At 49.5% G+C, this 15,548-nt stretch overlaps 2 protein-coding genes and 1 pseudogene across 2 annotated transcripts in view; 2 read left to right on the top strand and 1 right to left on the bottom strand.

The window, feature by feature from the left end:
- Positions 1 to 15,548, top strand: part of LOC141998857 (E3 ubiquitin-protein ligase TRIM21-like) — a 302,786-nt gene that overhangs the window by 64,121 nt on the left and 223,117 nt on the right. The gene's annotated exons all lie outside the window — the stretch shown is intronic.
- LOC141998748 (olfactory receptor 2AP1-like) overlaps positions 1 to 15,548 on the bottom strand; it is a 34,406-nt gene that overhangs the window by 18,278 nt on the left and 580 nt on the right. The gene's annotated exons all lie outside the window — the stretch shown is intronic.
- Positions 1,746 to 2,762, top strand: LOC141998744 (olfactory receptor 5B21-like; annotated as a pseudogene).

Below are 15,548 nucleotides of genomic sequence, written 5' to 3'. Positions count from 1 at the left end.
CTGGTCTGCAACCCTTCCTTATGAATTTTTTCCCCTTGCTTCGGATGACGGCTTCAGATAGCTTCTGCAACTTCTACAAAGTAATTCCAAGCCTCCTCCACATTAAGATCCTGAAGTTCTTCGTGCCAGTCCACTTGCCAAATAATTCCCTTAATTTTTTTAAGTTAGCCCTTTTGAAATCAAACACCCTAGTTGCAGATCGAGTTTTGTTTATCCTTCCTTTTAGTTGAAACTCAGTTAGCTCATGATCACTCGAACCAAGGTTGTCCCCTACAACCAGTTCTTCTATGAGGTCCTCATTGCTCACCCATACCAAATCTCAAATGGCATCACCTCTTCTTGGTTCAGCAACTATTTGGCGAAGAAATCTGTCAGCAATCACATCCATGAAAACCTGGGCCCTACTATTATTAGTTTCAGAGTGGTAGCTGTGTTACTCTGTATCAGCAAAAACAATGAGGAGTCCCTGTGGCACCTTAGAGACTAACACATTTATTTGGGCATAAGCTTTCATGGGCTAAAACCCACTTCATCAGATGCATGGAGTGAAAAATACAGTAAGCAGAATATATATTCTAGCACATGAAAAGATAGGAGTTGCCTTACCAAGTGGGGGGTCAGTGCTAACAAGCCAATTCAATTAAGGTGGAAGTGGCCTATTCTCAATAGTTGACAAGAAGGGGTGAATACCAAGGGAAGGAAAATTACTCTTGTCGTGCCAACAAGGCCAATGCAATCAAGGTGGCCCATTTCCAACAGTTGACAAGAAGGTGTGAGTATCAGCAGAGGAAAAATTACTTTTTGTAGCACTTGTCCTCCAATCTATATGTGGGAAATCAAAGTCTCCCTTAATCACACAATTCACAGTAGTATTTGTTTCATTACAAATATTAACAAGAGGTCTCTATCCATATCGGATCCTGGTGGTCTGTAGCAGACTCCAAGATTATCCTGGGAGAACCTCCAGAAGCTTTCTTCCCCAAAGTGATTTTAGCCGAAACAGGCTCTGTCTTATCGATTCCATCACTTCTAATTTCTTTACAGTCTACCTCATCATTAATATACAGTGCTGCTCCACCACCTTTGCCTTTATTTCTGTCTTTCCTGAACAGCACATGCCCATCAATACCTGTACTCCAGTCATGATTATTATTCTACCATGTTTCTGTTATCCCTATAATATCTGGTTTCACTTCCAGCACCAGTAGTTCTAGTTAATCCATTTTGTCACCCAGGCTCCTTGCATTGGTGTACAAACATCTTATCTGTTGCTGCTTGGCTTCGCCCACATTCCTTGCCTGATCGGGTACAGTTATTCTTCTTCCAGTGTCACCTATCCTTCCAGTGTCCCTATCTTTCCTCTTAATGTCCATTCTATGACCCACTGTGGCTCCTTTCTCCATTGCTGTATCTTTCTGACTTGATTTTCCACCCTCTCAATCTTAGAATCAGGCATGGAGATTACATGAACATCTCCCCCAAGTTTCTAGTTTAAAGCTCTTTTAATCAGTTGTGCCAACCTCCATCCCCAAATGGTCCCTTTTGGTCTTAAATCTAAGAATCAATTAATGAAAAAAGTTGGGGTATGGGGCAGAAGAGGGGCAAGTTAACTGAGTGACTCTTTGGGGTGTGGGGGAATCTATCTGAAGTGAAGAAGTTTCTCTGTTGTGAGAGAATATAAACCCAGCTCTCAGTTTGCAGTGGGAACTCTTATGGGATCAAAAGATGGAAATCTATCTAATTTCATGGTACAGCCAAATCTTTCGATGTTCATTACTTTTCACGATCACAGGATGCAGCTCATGGAGAAAGGAGATGCAGAAAATCAAACAGATGTGACAGAATTCATCCTCCTGGGGTTTGGGGATCTCCCTGAACTGCAGATCCTTCTCTTTCTGGTTTTCCTAGTGATCTATATTGTGACCATGGCAGGGAACTTCCTCATCATTGCTCTAGTTGTAACTGATCAGCACCTTTACACCCCCATGTACTTCTTCCTGGGGAACTTGTCCTGCCTGGAGACCTGCTACACTTCTGCCCTCCTGCCCAGAATGCTGGCCAGTCTCCTGACTGGGGACAGAACCATTTCTGTGGGGGGCTGCATGACACAGTTTTTTTTCTTTTGTTTTCTAACAACTACAGAGTGTTCTCTCCTGGCAGCGATGTCTTATGATCGGTGTTTAGCCATATGCAAACCACTGCACTATGGAACCTGTATGAATGGTAAGTTGTGCCTCCAGCTAGCAGCTGGGTGTTGGATAAGTGGATTTCTACCTTGTACAATAATGATGCGTTTTATGTCACAATTAATTTTCTGTGGTCCCAATGTAATGGACCATTTCTTTTGTGATCTCATCCCAATGCTAAAGCTCTCCTGCAGTGACACCAGTCAGATTATGCTGGTTCTTTACATATTTTCCTTCCCAGATGCAATTTCCCCATTTCTATGAACCTTGACATCCTGTGTTTGTATTGTTAGCACCATCCTGAGAATCCCTTCCACCACCGGGAGGCAAAAGGCCTTTTCCACTTGCTTCTCTCACCTCAGCGTGGTAACACTTTTCTATGGGACCATAATGATTGTCTACATGCTACCGAAATCCAGCAACCTGAGAGCCCTGAACAAAGTGTTCTCTGTCTGCTACACAGTCCTGACTCCCCTGGCCAATCCTCTCATCTACAGCCTGAGAAACAGAGAGGTCAAGGAGGCCCTGAGAAAAGCTGTCAGGAAATGTCTGGCCCTCACAAAGAAGTCAGACTAGTTGAATGAAATGAGGACCAATCAATCTGGTTTCTATTGTGAAAGAAGGAGGGTCTAAGTGGGCCCTGATACAGAAATGCAGTATACAAGAGATGTGTGTGCTTGCACACACACACATATACATATAAATTTAAGAGTGATACAGATGGTTGGAATTTTGCAGGGGGAGGAGGGGAGAGAAGATTTTGACTTTTCATCAAAATAACTGAAACCTGAAAAATGAAATTTTTTTTTGCTTTTTGGCAACTGACATCTGAAAACCTTCAGATGGAAACTGTAAAAAAAAAAATTAAAAAAAAGTCATGCACTGTTGTGGCTGTGTTGGTCCCAGAATATTACAAAGACAAGCTGTGACCCTCTGTACCTCAAAATAGCACCCTGGGCCCCCCTATTCACCACTGGGATAGGAGGATGCTGTGTTTGGTACAAAGTGTGCCTTGGGAGGGATCATTTAAGAAGTCTGGATCTGCTGAACATTAGTATCCTGTTGAATTGTGGGTACTATCATTGTATGTGATGTTATGAAGAACTGCTAAATGTGTTATTGAAATAAACTGAGGTTGGGAGATGGGCACAGCTGGCCTTTCAGTAACAACAAAGGGGCACCCATCACTGGCCAGAGAGGCGTTGATGGCCCATCAAGAAAAATCCACTCTCCCAGAGACTCCTCAGAGGGCAGGTACACAATGGGTACTCCCCGACCCCACCTCACAGCAAGGATCTTTCTAGCACCTGGAGAGAAAGTATAAGGAGGGTCAATGACATCATAGAATCATAGAATCATAGAATATCAGGGTTGGAAGGGACCTCAGGAGGTCATCTAGTCCAACCCACTGCTCAAAGCAGGACCGATCCCCGACTAAATCATCCCAGCCAGGGCTTTGTCAATCCTGACCTTAAAAACTTCTAAGGAAGGAGATTCCATCGCCTCCCTAGGTAACGCATTCCAGTGTTTCACCACCATCCTAGTGAAAAAGGTTTCCTAATATCCAACCTAAATCTCCCCCACTGCAACTTGAGACCATTACTCCTTGTCCTGTCATCTGCTACCACTGAGAACAGTCTAGAGCTATCCTCTTTGGAACCCCCTTTCAGGTAGTTGAAAGCAGCTATCAAATCCCCCCTCATTCTTCTCTTCCGCAGACTAAATGATCCCAGTTCCCTCAGCCTCTCCTCATAAGTCATGTGTTCCAGTCCCCTAATCATTTTTCTTGCCCTCCGCTGGACTCTTTCCAATTTTTCGACATCCTTCTTGTAGTGTGGGGCCCAAAACTGGACACACTACTCCAGATGAGGCCTCACCAGTGTCGAATAGAGGGGAACGATCACGTCCCTCGATCTGCTGGCAATGCCCCTACGTATACATCCCAAAATGCCATTGGCCTTCTTGGCAACAAGGGCACCCTGTTGACTCATATCCATCTTCTCGTCCACTATAACCCCTAGGTCCTTTTCTGCAGAACTGCTGCCGAGCCATTCGGTCCCTAGTCTGTAGCGGTGCATGGGATTCTTCTGTCCTAAGCGCAGGACTCTGCACTTGTCCTTGTTGAACGTCATCAGATTTCTTTTGGCCCAATCCTCCAATTTGTCTAGGTCCCTCTGTATCCTATCCATGCCCTCCAGCGTATCTACCTCTCCTCCCAGTTTAGTGTCATCTGCAAACTTGCTGAGGGTGCGATCCACACCATCCACCAGATCATTTATGAAGATATTGAACAAAACCGGCCCCAGGACCGACCCCTGGGGCACTCCACTTGACACCGGCTGCCAACTAGACATGGAGCCATTGATCACTACCCGTTGAGCCCTACAATCTAGCCAGATTTCTATCCACCTTATAGTCCATTCATCCAGCCCATACTTCTTTAACTTGCTGGCAAAAATACTGTGGGAGACCGTGTCAAAAGCTTTGCTAAAGTCAAGGAACAACACGTCCACTGCTTTCCCCTCATCCACAGAGCCAGTTATCTCATCATAGAAGATTAGTCAGGCATGACTTGCCCTTGGTGAATCTATGCTGAATGTTCCTGATCACTTTCTCTCCTCGAAGTGCTTCAGAATTGATTCCTTGAGGACCTGCTCCATGATTTTTCTATCATGGGAGTGAGGTGAGGCTGACTGGCCTGTAGTTCCCAGGATCCTCCTTCTTCCCTTTTTTAAAGGTGGGCATTACATTAGCCTTTTTCCAGTCATCTGGGACCTCCCCCGATCGCCATGAGTTTTCAAAGATAATGGCCAATGGCTCTGCAATCACATCCGCCAACTCCTTTAGCACTCTCGGATGCAACGCATCCGGCCCCATGGACTTGTGCACGTCCAGCTTTTCTAAATAGTCCCGAACCACTTCTTTCTCCACAGAGGGCTGGTCACCTTCTCCCCATTCTGTGCTGCCCAGTGCAGTAATCTGGGAGCTGACCTTGTTCGTGAAGACAGAGGCAAAAAAAGCATTGAGTACATTAGCTTTTTCCACATCCTCTGTCACTAGGTTGCCTCCCTCATTCAGTAAGGGACCCAGACTTTCCTTGACTTTCTTCTTCTTGCTAACATACCTGAAGAAACCCTTCTTGTTACTCTTAACATCTCTTGCTAGCTGCAACTCCAGGTGTGATTTGGCCTTCCTGATTTCACTCCTGCAAGCCCGAGCAATATTTTTATACTCTTCCCTGGTCATTTGTCCAATCTTCCACTTCTTGTAAGCTTCTTTTTTGTATTTGAGAGCAGCAAGGATTTCACTGTTAAGCCAAGCTGGTCACCTGCCATATTTACTATTCTTTCTACACATTGGGATGGTTTGCCCCTGTAACCGCAATAAGGATTCTTTAAAATACAGCCAGATCTCCTGGACTCCTTTTGCCCTCATGTTATTCTCCCAGGGGATCTTGCCCATCAGTTCCCTGAGGGAGTCAAAGTCTGCTTTTCTGAAGTCCAGGGTCTGTATTCTGCTGCTTTCCTTTCTTCCTTGTGTCAGGATCCTGAACTCGACCATCTCATGGTCACTGCCTCCCAGGTTCCCATCCACTTTTGCTTCCCCTACTAATTCTTCCCAGTTTGTGAGCAGCAGGTCAAGAAGAGCTCTGCCCCTAGTTGGTTCCTCCAGCACTTGCACCAAGAAATTGTCCCCTACACTTTCCAAAAACTTCCTGGATTGTCTGTGCACCACTGTATTGCTCTCCCAGCAGATATCAGGGTGATTGAAGTCTCCCATGAGAACCAGGGCCTGTGATCTAGTATCTTCTGAGAGTTGCTGGAAGAAAGCCTCGTCCACCTCATCCCCCTGGTCTGATGGTCTATTGTAGACTCCCACCACGACATCACCCTTGTTGCTCACACTTCTAAACTTAATCCAGAGACTCTCAGGTTTTTCTGCAGTTTCATACTTGAGCTCTGAGCAGTCATACTGATCTCTTGCATACAGTGCAACTCCCCTACCTTTTCTGCCCTTCCTGTCCTTCCTGAACAGCTTATATCCAGTGCACAGTGTAAGACGGTATGTTTCTAGGGAGCAAGGCTGGGGTAATTGATTGGTGCCTCTCTCTGTATAATTCATGACTGGCTTGGAGAACATTTATGCAATTTAACTGGGTGTGGGTCTCCGCAAGATGATGGCTGAGTGATCACAGCACCTGGAGGGGTTTGCTGCTTATCACTGGCATAGTATTGTGAGAGACAGCCCAGGCTGGAGAGTTAAGGGGACACAGCAGTCCCACAGCTCCAGGTTGTACCCCAGGGATCCCATCACACAAGGCGGGTGAGGTAATATCTTTTATTGGACCATCTTCTGCTGGTGAGAGACTCAAGCTTAGACAGAAGAGCTCTTCTTCAGGACTTGGAAATGTACTCAGTGTGTCAGCTAAATACAAGGTGGAACAGATTGTTTAACATAAGTAGTTAACATATTTCAAGGGACAGCTATAGAGTGATCTCTTGGTGAAAAGTGTTCACCCAAAGGTGATACAGTGTTTGTCTTTTATAATTTTTCTGTGTCAGTTCATTTGAGAGCATAGTGATTGTCTGGTTTCACCCACATAGCTGTTGTCTGGGCATTTGATTCACTGGATGAGGTACACCACATGTCATGATAGGCACAGATAGGACCCATGGATCTTGAAAGGTGTGTTGGGGGAAGTATTGCTCATTGTAGCAGAGGAGATATGTCTGCTGCTTTTGCATCTGTTGTTCTGGCAGGGTCTGATGCGGCTTTGAGTTGGTGTGTCCTGATCTGTGGGGAACTTGCTTCTGATGGTGAGGTTGGAAAGGATGGGGGGTTGTTTGAAAGCCAGAAGTGAGGGTTCAGGAAAGATTTCTTTCAGAATGTGATCCCCATCAAGTGTGGATTGTAATTGTTTAATGATACTTTTCACAAAGCCTTCACTCTGCATCTGACCTCTCGGTCCTCATTCTCAAAAGAAATCTGCACAACCCTGTCAAAAGATGAGCCTGGGAACTTAAATTCATAACTTTGCAAGACACTAAAAATCATTAACTGAATAGAGACACTAGATTTATGGCTTATTACAACAAACTGTAACCTTTTTAAAAAAAAATTCTTCTTTTAAGAACTGATTGATTTTTTTTTCAGTGTCCAAAAATCCAGGGATTTGGGTCTGTGTTCACTTTGCACCAATTGGTTAGGATATTGTTCTCAAGCCTCCTCAGGAAAGGGGATGTAAGGGCTTGGGGGGATATTTGGGGGGAACAGGAACTCCAAGTGGTCCTTTTCCTGATTCTTTGTCTAAATCACTTGGTGGTGGCAGCATACTGTTCAAGGACAAGGTGGAGTTTGTGCCTCGGGAAAGTTTTTAACCTAAGCTGGTAAAAATAAGCTCAGGGGGTCTTGCATGTGGGTCCCCACATCTGTACCCCAGAGTTCAGAGTGGGGAAGGAACCCTGACAGGTGTTAATCATAGAATCATAGAATCTCAGAGTTGGAAGGGACCTCAGGAGGTCATCTAGTCCAACCCCCTGCTCAAAGCAGGACCAATCCCCAACTAAATGGGACATTTCAACTTGAATGGTCCCCTGAAATGTGTGCGAACTATGATAAACTATCTGTTCCACCTTGTACTTAGCTGTGACACCGAGTACATTTCCTAGACTGAAGAAGAGTTCTGTGTAAGCATGAAAGCTTGTCTCTCTCACCAAGAGAAGCTGGACCAATCAAAGATAACACCTCACCCACCTTTTTTTTCCTCTCTCTCTCTCTTTCTCTCTCTCTCAAAAAAATGTTCTGTTGTTTTCAGTTTTCTGTCAAAACCTTTGGAGGTGGTTTGCACTGTGCTCCTTTCTACTCAGCTGAGGAAAGAGAGAGGGGCCCAGACTCACAGTCCTCGCCCCGCCCATGTGCACACACCTCCTCTCCACCCTGCAAGACCCACACTTCCCCGTTAACCCACTGTTCCTGGGGGGAGAGGAGCTCCTAGATGCATAGATTTTAAGGTGAAAAAAATCCATTCTGATCATTTTAGTCACATCTCCCGCATAGCAGAGGCTGGAGCTTTCCAGCCAGCGATTCCCCCCTCAGGCCCATCGCCCTAGGAGGCTGGTGAAGATACCCTTTTGGGGGAGCTCAGTGAAATGGTCAGGCCCCACTCTCCGGTGTCGGGGTCGCTTTCTCTATCCCAGCCTGGTGCGGAGATGAGGCCCCAGCAAGGAGGGGAGGGAGGTTGGAGAGCCAGCCTGCCCCACACTCACCCCACAGCAGCTTCCTGTGGGGCTGGGCCCGGCTCCCTGCTCTGGCCTGTTGGCTCTCCCCACTCTCAGATTTGCTGGGCGGCTCATTCCAATGAGTGGGGCTCAGACCTCCGACCACCCCAAGGGGACCAGGAAGGGGAGGGCTAAGGAGGAGGGAAAAGGTCCCCAGCCTCACATATGGTAAAGGTAGGATGCTGGTGCCAGGGTAAAGCGGTGAGGGGCCCTGTGGGGGGTTCCGGGATGAGCCCCAGGGGACCGGAGCGACTGAAGAAGGGAGAGGGGGGTTGGTGTAGCCAGGAGCTGGGGGCATTCGGGCTGATGGGTAGGGTAGATGGACGTGGGTGTTGGGGGCCACAAAAGGGCCCTGGGGGGAGTCGGGGTGCTGGAGCAGTGGCAGGAGGGCTGGGGTGAAGACAGAGGGAGGTGTGGGGAGGGAAGTGGTTTGAGGATGGTGGGGGATGGGGACACAGGGACGGTTTTCAGAGGTGGGTTTATTAGGGAATGGGGCTGGGGGATGATGAGCAGCGGCAGGGGTAGGTCTGGGTGGGGGTGAGGGGGTGCTGTCAGGGTGATGTTTTCTGAGGGTGTTTAGTTGGAGGGGTGTGCCATGAGGTGGATATATGTGGGGAGAAGGGGGTTGGTGAAGTGTGGTGGGTGGGGGGTGTGGCAGAAGGAGATTTTGTGGGGTTTGGGTTTCTCCAGGGGTGTGTGGATGTGTTTATTTGGGGATGGGGTAAAAGGGGGTTGGATGGGTTTAAACAGGAGCTGTGGGGAGGGTTGGGGGTTATATGGGGGTCTGTGGTGAGGGTGTTGGCTGGGGACTGCAGGAGGGTATTGCGGGTCTATGGCAGAGGGTTGGTTGGGGGGCTATGGGAGAGGGTTGAGGGGCACTGTGGGAAGAAATTAATTGCGGGGGTCTATGATGGGGGTTTGGAGGGGGAAAGGAAAGGGCGGTGGGGGGCTGGGAACACAGGGAGCCGTGTGGCAGTGCTGGTGGCAGCAGCTGGCTGTGTCTGTCTCCCTCCCTCCTCTGCAGCCCCTTCCCCCTCTCCTCTCCTCCCCTCCCTCCATCTAACTCCCCACACTGGGGACAGGCCTGGCACGCTGGGCATGCTCAGGATGGACTCTGCCCACAGCACCACACCGGGCCACGGGGACTCTCCCTGCTCGTCCTCCTGCTGGGCAGCCAGCGGGCTCTCACCAAGCGGGAGGCTCGCTCAGATCTGGCAGGGGGTGAACCCCCTCTAGCCTGAGCCCACCCCCGGCAACACCCATGGCTTGTCCCGGAGCTAGAGAGGATCTTTTAGAAGGAGGCATCCAGCCCTGATTTAAGGACTGCAAATGACCCAGAATCCACCACAGTCCTGGACAAACTGTTCCAATGGCCAATTGCCCTCACTGTTAAAAATGTGCCCCTTCTTTCTCGCCCAAATTTGTCTCCCTTCTGCTGCCAGCCATTGGCTCTCATTTCGCCTTTGTCTAGGAGACTGCAGAGTCCCTGGCAACCACCAACACCCTCCCTGTAGGTACTTCTAGTCAACTCTTTGTGGAAGCTTTGCTCACCGTCTCCCTGTTAAGTTACATAGTTTGAGGTTCTTGAGTCTTTCACTGTAAGGTTGGTTTTCCAGATCCCCAAATCGTTCTTGGAGCACAGGTCAGCACCACCATGTTGTGCGACGGACACTTGACAAAATTACTGGACTTAATGACAGACATTGCAGGAAGGGTTATGTCTTTCAGTCCTTCAAACCAGATTCAAATAGCCATGGACATCACAATTTTTACTACAGACACTTGTCTCTGTGTACAGACACGTTGCCAACCCCTGTCTTGGAGCAACTCTGAACCATTTACCAAGGGATGTGGTGGAGTTGCCATCATCTGGAGACTTTACAGGAAGGCTGGAGTCTCCTTCTAAAAGCTACGCTCCAAGTAGGGTCATAATTGATTGACTTTAAATAATGAACACGCCTTTAGAGCAGGGGGACTGGATCCAGGGTCTCCCATGTGCTGGGGGAGTGCTGTACCCCCTGAGGCTCAGAGTTACGGGGCAGCTGCGTCTGATTCAAAGAGAGGGGCTGAGAGCCCCAGTCAGAAGGATGCACCTCCCTCCAGCCAGGATTTAGGTGCTGAACTTTTTGAGGGAACGGGTTTGGGACACACTCCTGTGCTTAGCATCTCCCAGGGGCTACCTTAGGTGCCTGCCTGCAGAGCACGCTGGCTTTTGTGACTCCCAGTCTTAGACCCATCACTCCCCATTCATTTTTCAGGGAGCCTGAGTACCTATCTCAGGCATCGTGAACCCCAAGGATGTCCTTGCCGCTGACAAGCTAGGAGTTGCTCCACTCTAAGTTCCTGTGTGAATCACAGAAATGCAGGGTGGGAAGGAACCTTGAGAGGTCCTCACTGCCCGGGACAAGATGACCCCAGTGCCCTGCTATTGACATAACCTAAATCAGTGGTTTTCAACCTGGGATCCGCACACTATGTCTAAGGTTTCCAAAGGGGTTTGCACCTCCATTCAAAATTTTTTAGAGGTCCACAAATGAAAAAACACTTGAAAACCACTGACCTAAATGATTCTGTATTGGAACGGGTATTGACAGCAGTGAGATGGGATGAGAGAGTGGTCTGCAGCTTTAATGATGGGTAGGGAAAGCATAGGGTTAGTTGGTATCGTGCATGCAACAGCGAAGGGGTTGTTGTGACACAGGGGACCCTTGGTGCCAACTGGCAAAGAGTTTGCTGTTTACAAGCAACTCCTGTCTCAGAACTGACAAACTCACTACAACTAATACATCACTTCATGGTGTTTATCCATAAAGGGTAGCATCCAAGCTGTCTACTGCAAGCTTGTAACGTACCGATACTCAGTTATTGGGAGGTGCACATATAGGGAATAATGTAGCTGTACTAAACGTTTTGCCCTTACGGTCTTGGAGTAAGAGTTAGTCAGCAGGGAATCGTGTCTCGGTGATGGCCCATTTAACTGGGAGGGAGTTGTCATCCCTCCCTGGCTCATCTATTATGTAATGTATCGCTCAGTTGTCTACCAATCCAGAACAATCAACGGAAGCCAAAGACACTATAAACATCAAAACGCTGTGGAAGCGAAAAAGATGAAATGACAGCGAGGGGACGGCCCTGTCTGGGAATAAAGACAAAAGACTGATTCCATACATGACAGGAGAAAGAGCCTGCACTCATTCACCGAGGAGGTACCTGGCCGAGCAGGGGTGCTTTATGAAAGACCAGGTCCTAGCTCCGTGGGGCCAGCAATCCCTATGACAGACTGAACTTTGGGGTGAGAATCTACTTTATTAGATAGGAAAGGTGACCATGAGTAAGCTTAGGCCCTAGTTTGTGCTTTATGATTTTGTTTTGTATGTAGCCATTTGCTTCTGTCACTCACACTTGTTTCTGTGTGAATCTCTGTTCTTTCTTAAATAAATTCCCTTTTGTTTTACTGTGACTGAACTCAAGTGCTGTGTGACAGAGGACCGGGGGCGATAAGGTGAAACTAAGGAATCCAGCGATCGGGGTGGATGCCAGAAGGGGACACTTTGAAGGGACTCAGGAGCTAGGGAGCATCGATTGTGAGGCTGCAGGGCTGGTAGAGACCAAAGGAGAGCGTCTGAGCAGCCAGTTGTGTCCGGAGCTCTCACTCAGCCAGCACAGGCAGGACTCACTCGTGCTGGAGGCAGGGGGTAACAAGGTGACTCCCAGCCCTGGGCACCCCGAGAAGCATCAGAGTTGTAAAAGTCTGGTTACATTTTACAGGACTTGGCTCAGCACTGAGGGCCAGGCAGCTGCAGATGTATCCATCCATTGCCGTGACAAGGCAGAGAGGCAGTGTGTGTATTTGGGTCATGGGGGTGGGGGTGGGGGTGGGGGTGGGGGAAGGAGCAGCACGCACTGAGGGCAGAGTTAAGGTGACTCGGGCTTTTACCTTACCCGAAGTTTGAGTTTTGCTGAACGCAATGGTATGGAAGGGCATGAGCTTTCCCCTCAGCCACACAGTTGCTCTGTGATTCCGCAGTGTTCCTCCCCATACTTTGGTTATAGTGAAGTGACTTTCAAGCTTTATTAATTTGCAGACCTCTAAAAAATTTCCAAGGAAGGTATGCACCCCTCTGGAAATCTTAGGAAGACTACAGACCCCAAAGGGAGCTGTGGACTACAGGCTGAAAACCACTGGTTTAGTGCAATAGCAGTGCCTCGCAATGTTTGCAGTTGCTACCAGGACTGCTATGGCAAGTTTTAAGACAATCTGCATAAGCATGTGAATTTTAGAGCACTTGGAGTCATCCACTTAACAAGAAGGGCTTCCCAGCCTTGGCTAGGGCAGAGCTGCCCTGGCACTCCATTACTGTATGAAGCTGGGGGAGAATGAAGGGGAGGGCATCCCCCCCTCTATCTGCAGCAGTTTGGGCTCAGAGAGGTGGGAAGTGGCCCACTCATCTCCCTGAGAGGTTCTCAGCTGAAAGAGAACACCCAGGAGGGCTCAATACAGCCTGAAAGCACAGCTCTGAGGCACGTGAACTGCCCCCATTCACTTCAGAGGGAGTTCCTCTCCCCCCACCCCAGGGCTGGAGAGTTTCTGGTGTGTCAAGCACCCCCCTTCTCAGCAGCGTGTCCTCGGTGCATGCCCCAAGCCTGCCTGCTCTCAGCTCCCCCATCCAGAGGGGCAAGGGCTCCCCAGATCCTGGCCCACAGAAGGGCAAGCTCCACCTGAACCTGATTCAGGTAGGAGGAGACTAGAAGAAGGGGTCAGACCCCCATAGGCAGACAGGCAGGGCCCTTCCCCCCGCCCCCCAAAATACTGCAGAGCTGTGTGGGGACCATAAATTGGAGTGACCAGGACATCTCTGTAAATGCGCATGAGCTAGCCCTGACCTTAGTACAGACACACACAGACTTTCACTGCCATTCAGCTGGTTGTGGACATCCAAATCCCCTCGGCACTTTTGAAATCTCAGCCTCATCTCCCTGGGAAAGGAGTGACTCAACACAGGGACACCTCCTCCTGGCTCGGTCTGGGAATCAGTTCTCTCCCCATCTGGTGTCCTCTTCCATTAGTTGCTTACATTGCTACCCCTCCCTATAATTCAGGGTGCTCCCTTCTTGTGACTCAGCCCTCCGGCCAGGTCACTATGTGGTACCCCAGGGTAACGCAGTCCCAGCCGACAAGCTGTCCATTCGCCTTCTCAGGCAGCTTCTGTCCCAACGCCAGGTCCTGGGCCACTTTGCTGGTGGGGGGACCCAGGTACCCTCTGACTGGCACGCGAGGCCTGCTCAGTCTCAGACCCGGTTGCTGCAGCCCAGCGCTCTATCTCCTTGCCTTCCTCTGGGTTCACCCCTGGAGCTTCCTCCACACCCCTTAGCTACTTCACTCCTCTAGATCTCTTGTCAGACTCCCTGGCTCAGGGCACAGCTCCAGGGCTTCTTTATCCCCCTGGATCTCCTCCTTGTCCCAGACCAACTCCCTTTCTCTCCAAGGAACAACTGCAGACATCCTGCCTCCCAGCAGCTCGTTCCTACATGGGCTTCCTGGCTTGATAATGCTCGCCCAGCTCCTCCCACAGCTGGGCTTCACCTGCCATTAGGCCCTATCAAGCCCTGGTTTCCCTCCAGGTGCAGCATCGAAGCTTACTTGCTGGCTTGAACTAGTGTAAATGGTGGATTGTCTGTCACTTGAGGTCTTTAAATCAAGATTTGAGGACTTCAGTAACTCAGCCAGAGGTTGGGGGTCTATTCCAGGAGTGGGTGGGTGAGGTTCTGTGGCCTGCGATGTGCAGGAGGGCAGACCAGATGATCATGATGGTCCCTACTAGCCTTAAAGTCAAAGTGATCTCCGGGGGGAAGACAGAGGCAGCACCCAGCGCAGCTGAGGGGGGCTCTAAGGGGTGCTGCAGGAGGCGATGGTGACCTTCTGTACAGCCTGGATCCATTTCATTAGAAACACATTAATTTCACTGACGATCTGCTTAGGACAAAAATATTTAAAAAAACAAAAAAAAAACCAACCCAAAAGGCTGCTTCATTCTGTGCTCATTAAAACCATTCCCATGAGCAAAGCTCCTTCTAAAAAGAACTCTCTCCAATTAGCCTTGCAGCGTCTGTGAGTGTACCGAGACCGACAGGAGGACACACTGGTCATTAGAACTTCGCATGTCTTAATGAGCACTCCGAGAAGGGCTCAGCCCAGCACAGGGCGGGGCCCGGCCTGGAGAGCTGACAACCCTCTCGAGGCATTACGGGCCAGCAGCAGAAACAAAGTTACTCGTTGCTTTAATGGGTCCCGCCGCGGGCCATTAGAATGGCAACACTGCCGGGAAATGCCAGTCTCGTGGGGGCTGATTAGAACAGAAAGTCAGAGGCATTGATTAAAGTTAGACAAAGGAAGGGATGGGTCTGTTCCTATGCAGATAGCCCCGATGGGTAAAGCCAAAGGAGTCAAGCCATTCATTCCCAGCGCCCGTGACAGGTGATCCCCCCCTTCGTAAATTCCATCAGACCCTCAGGTAGTGAGGGAATGTGAGGGGGTTGGGGGGGGGGGCTGCAGTGAAACAGACATGTAAACAAACCTCAGTTTCCCAGGAGGTTAGCAAAGGCGTCATGGCCCAGGGGCAGCGAGCAAATGGCAATTCCGGGTTTCTAGGCCTGTGACTGACGGGCATTGCTGTCCTGCCCGCAACCCCTACCTCGGTCCTAACCCACAGCCCCCTTCTCCCCCACCCCGTTCCATCTCTGGGCTCACACACACACAGCTGTGCTGCTGCCCCTCAATCCTGACCCGCAGCCCCCTGCGGTCCCAGCCCTGACTCACTGACAGCTCTGCTGAGGGATCTCAGCCCTGACTGACAATACCCCTGTTGTGCCCGTCCTAACACTGCCCATACATCACAGCAAGGAGCTGTCATAGCCGCCCTGCCCCAAACACACAGCGCTGATAGTTCCCATCCGTCCTGACCCTCTGCGATCCAAGTTCACCCCCCACCAGAGCTCTGTCAATGCACCACAGTTGTGACCGGCAGCTCTCCTCCTGCAGTGCTCCTGTCCTGTCTGCAGCACGCAGGCGAAGGAGCCTGGCCCA

This window comes from Natator depressus, chromosome 14 (assembly GCF_965152275.1).
Source record: "Natator depressus isolate rNatDep1 chromosome 14, rNatDep2.hap1, whole genome shotgun sequence".
NCBI classification, from domain to species: domain Eukaryota; kingdom Metazoa; phylum Chordata; order Testudines; family Cheloniidae; genus Natator; species Natator depressus.
The sequence above is the reverse complement of the archived record's forward strand: the minus strand, read 5'-3'. Positions and strand labels throughout refer to the sequence as shown.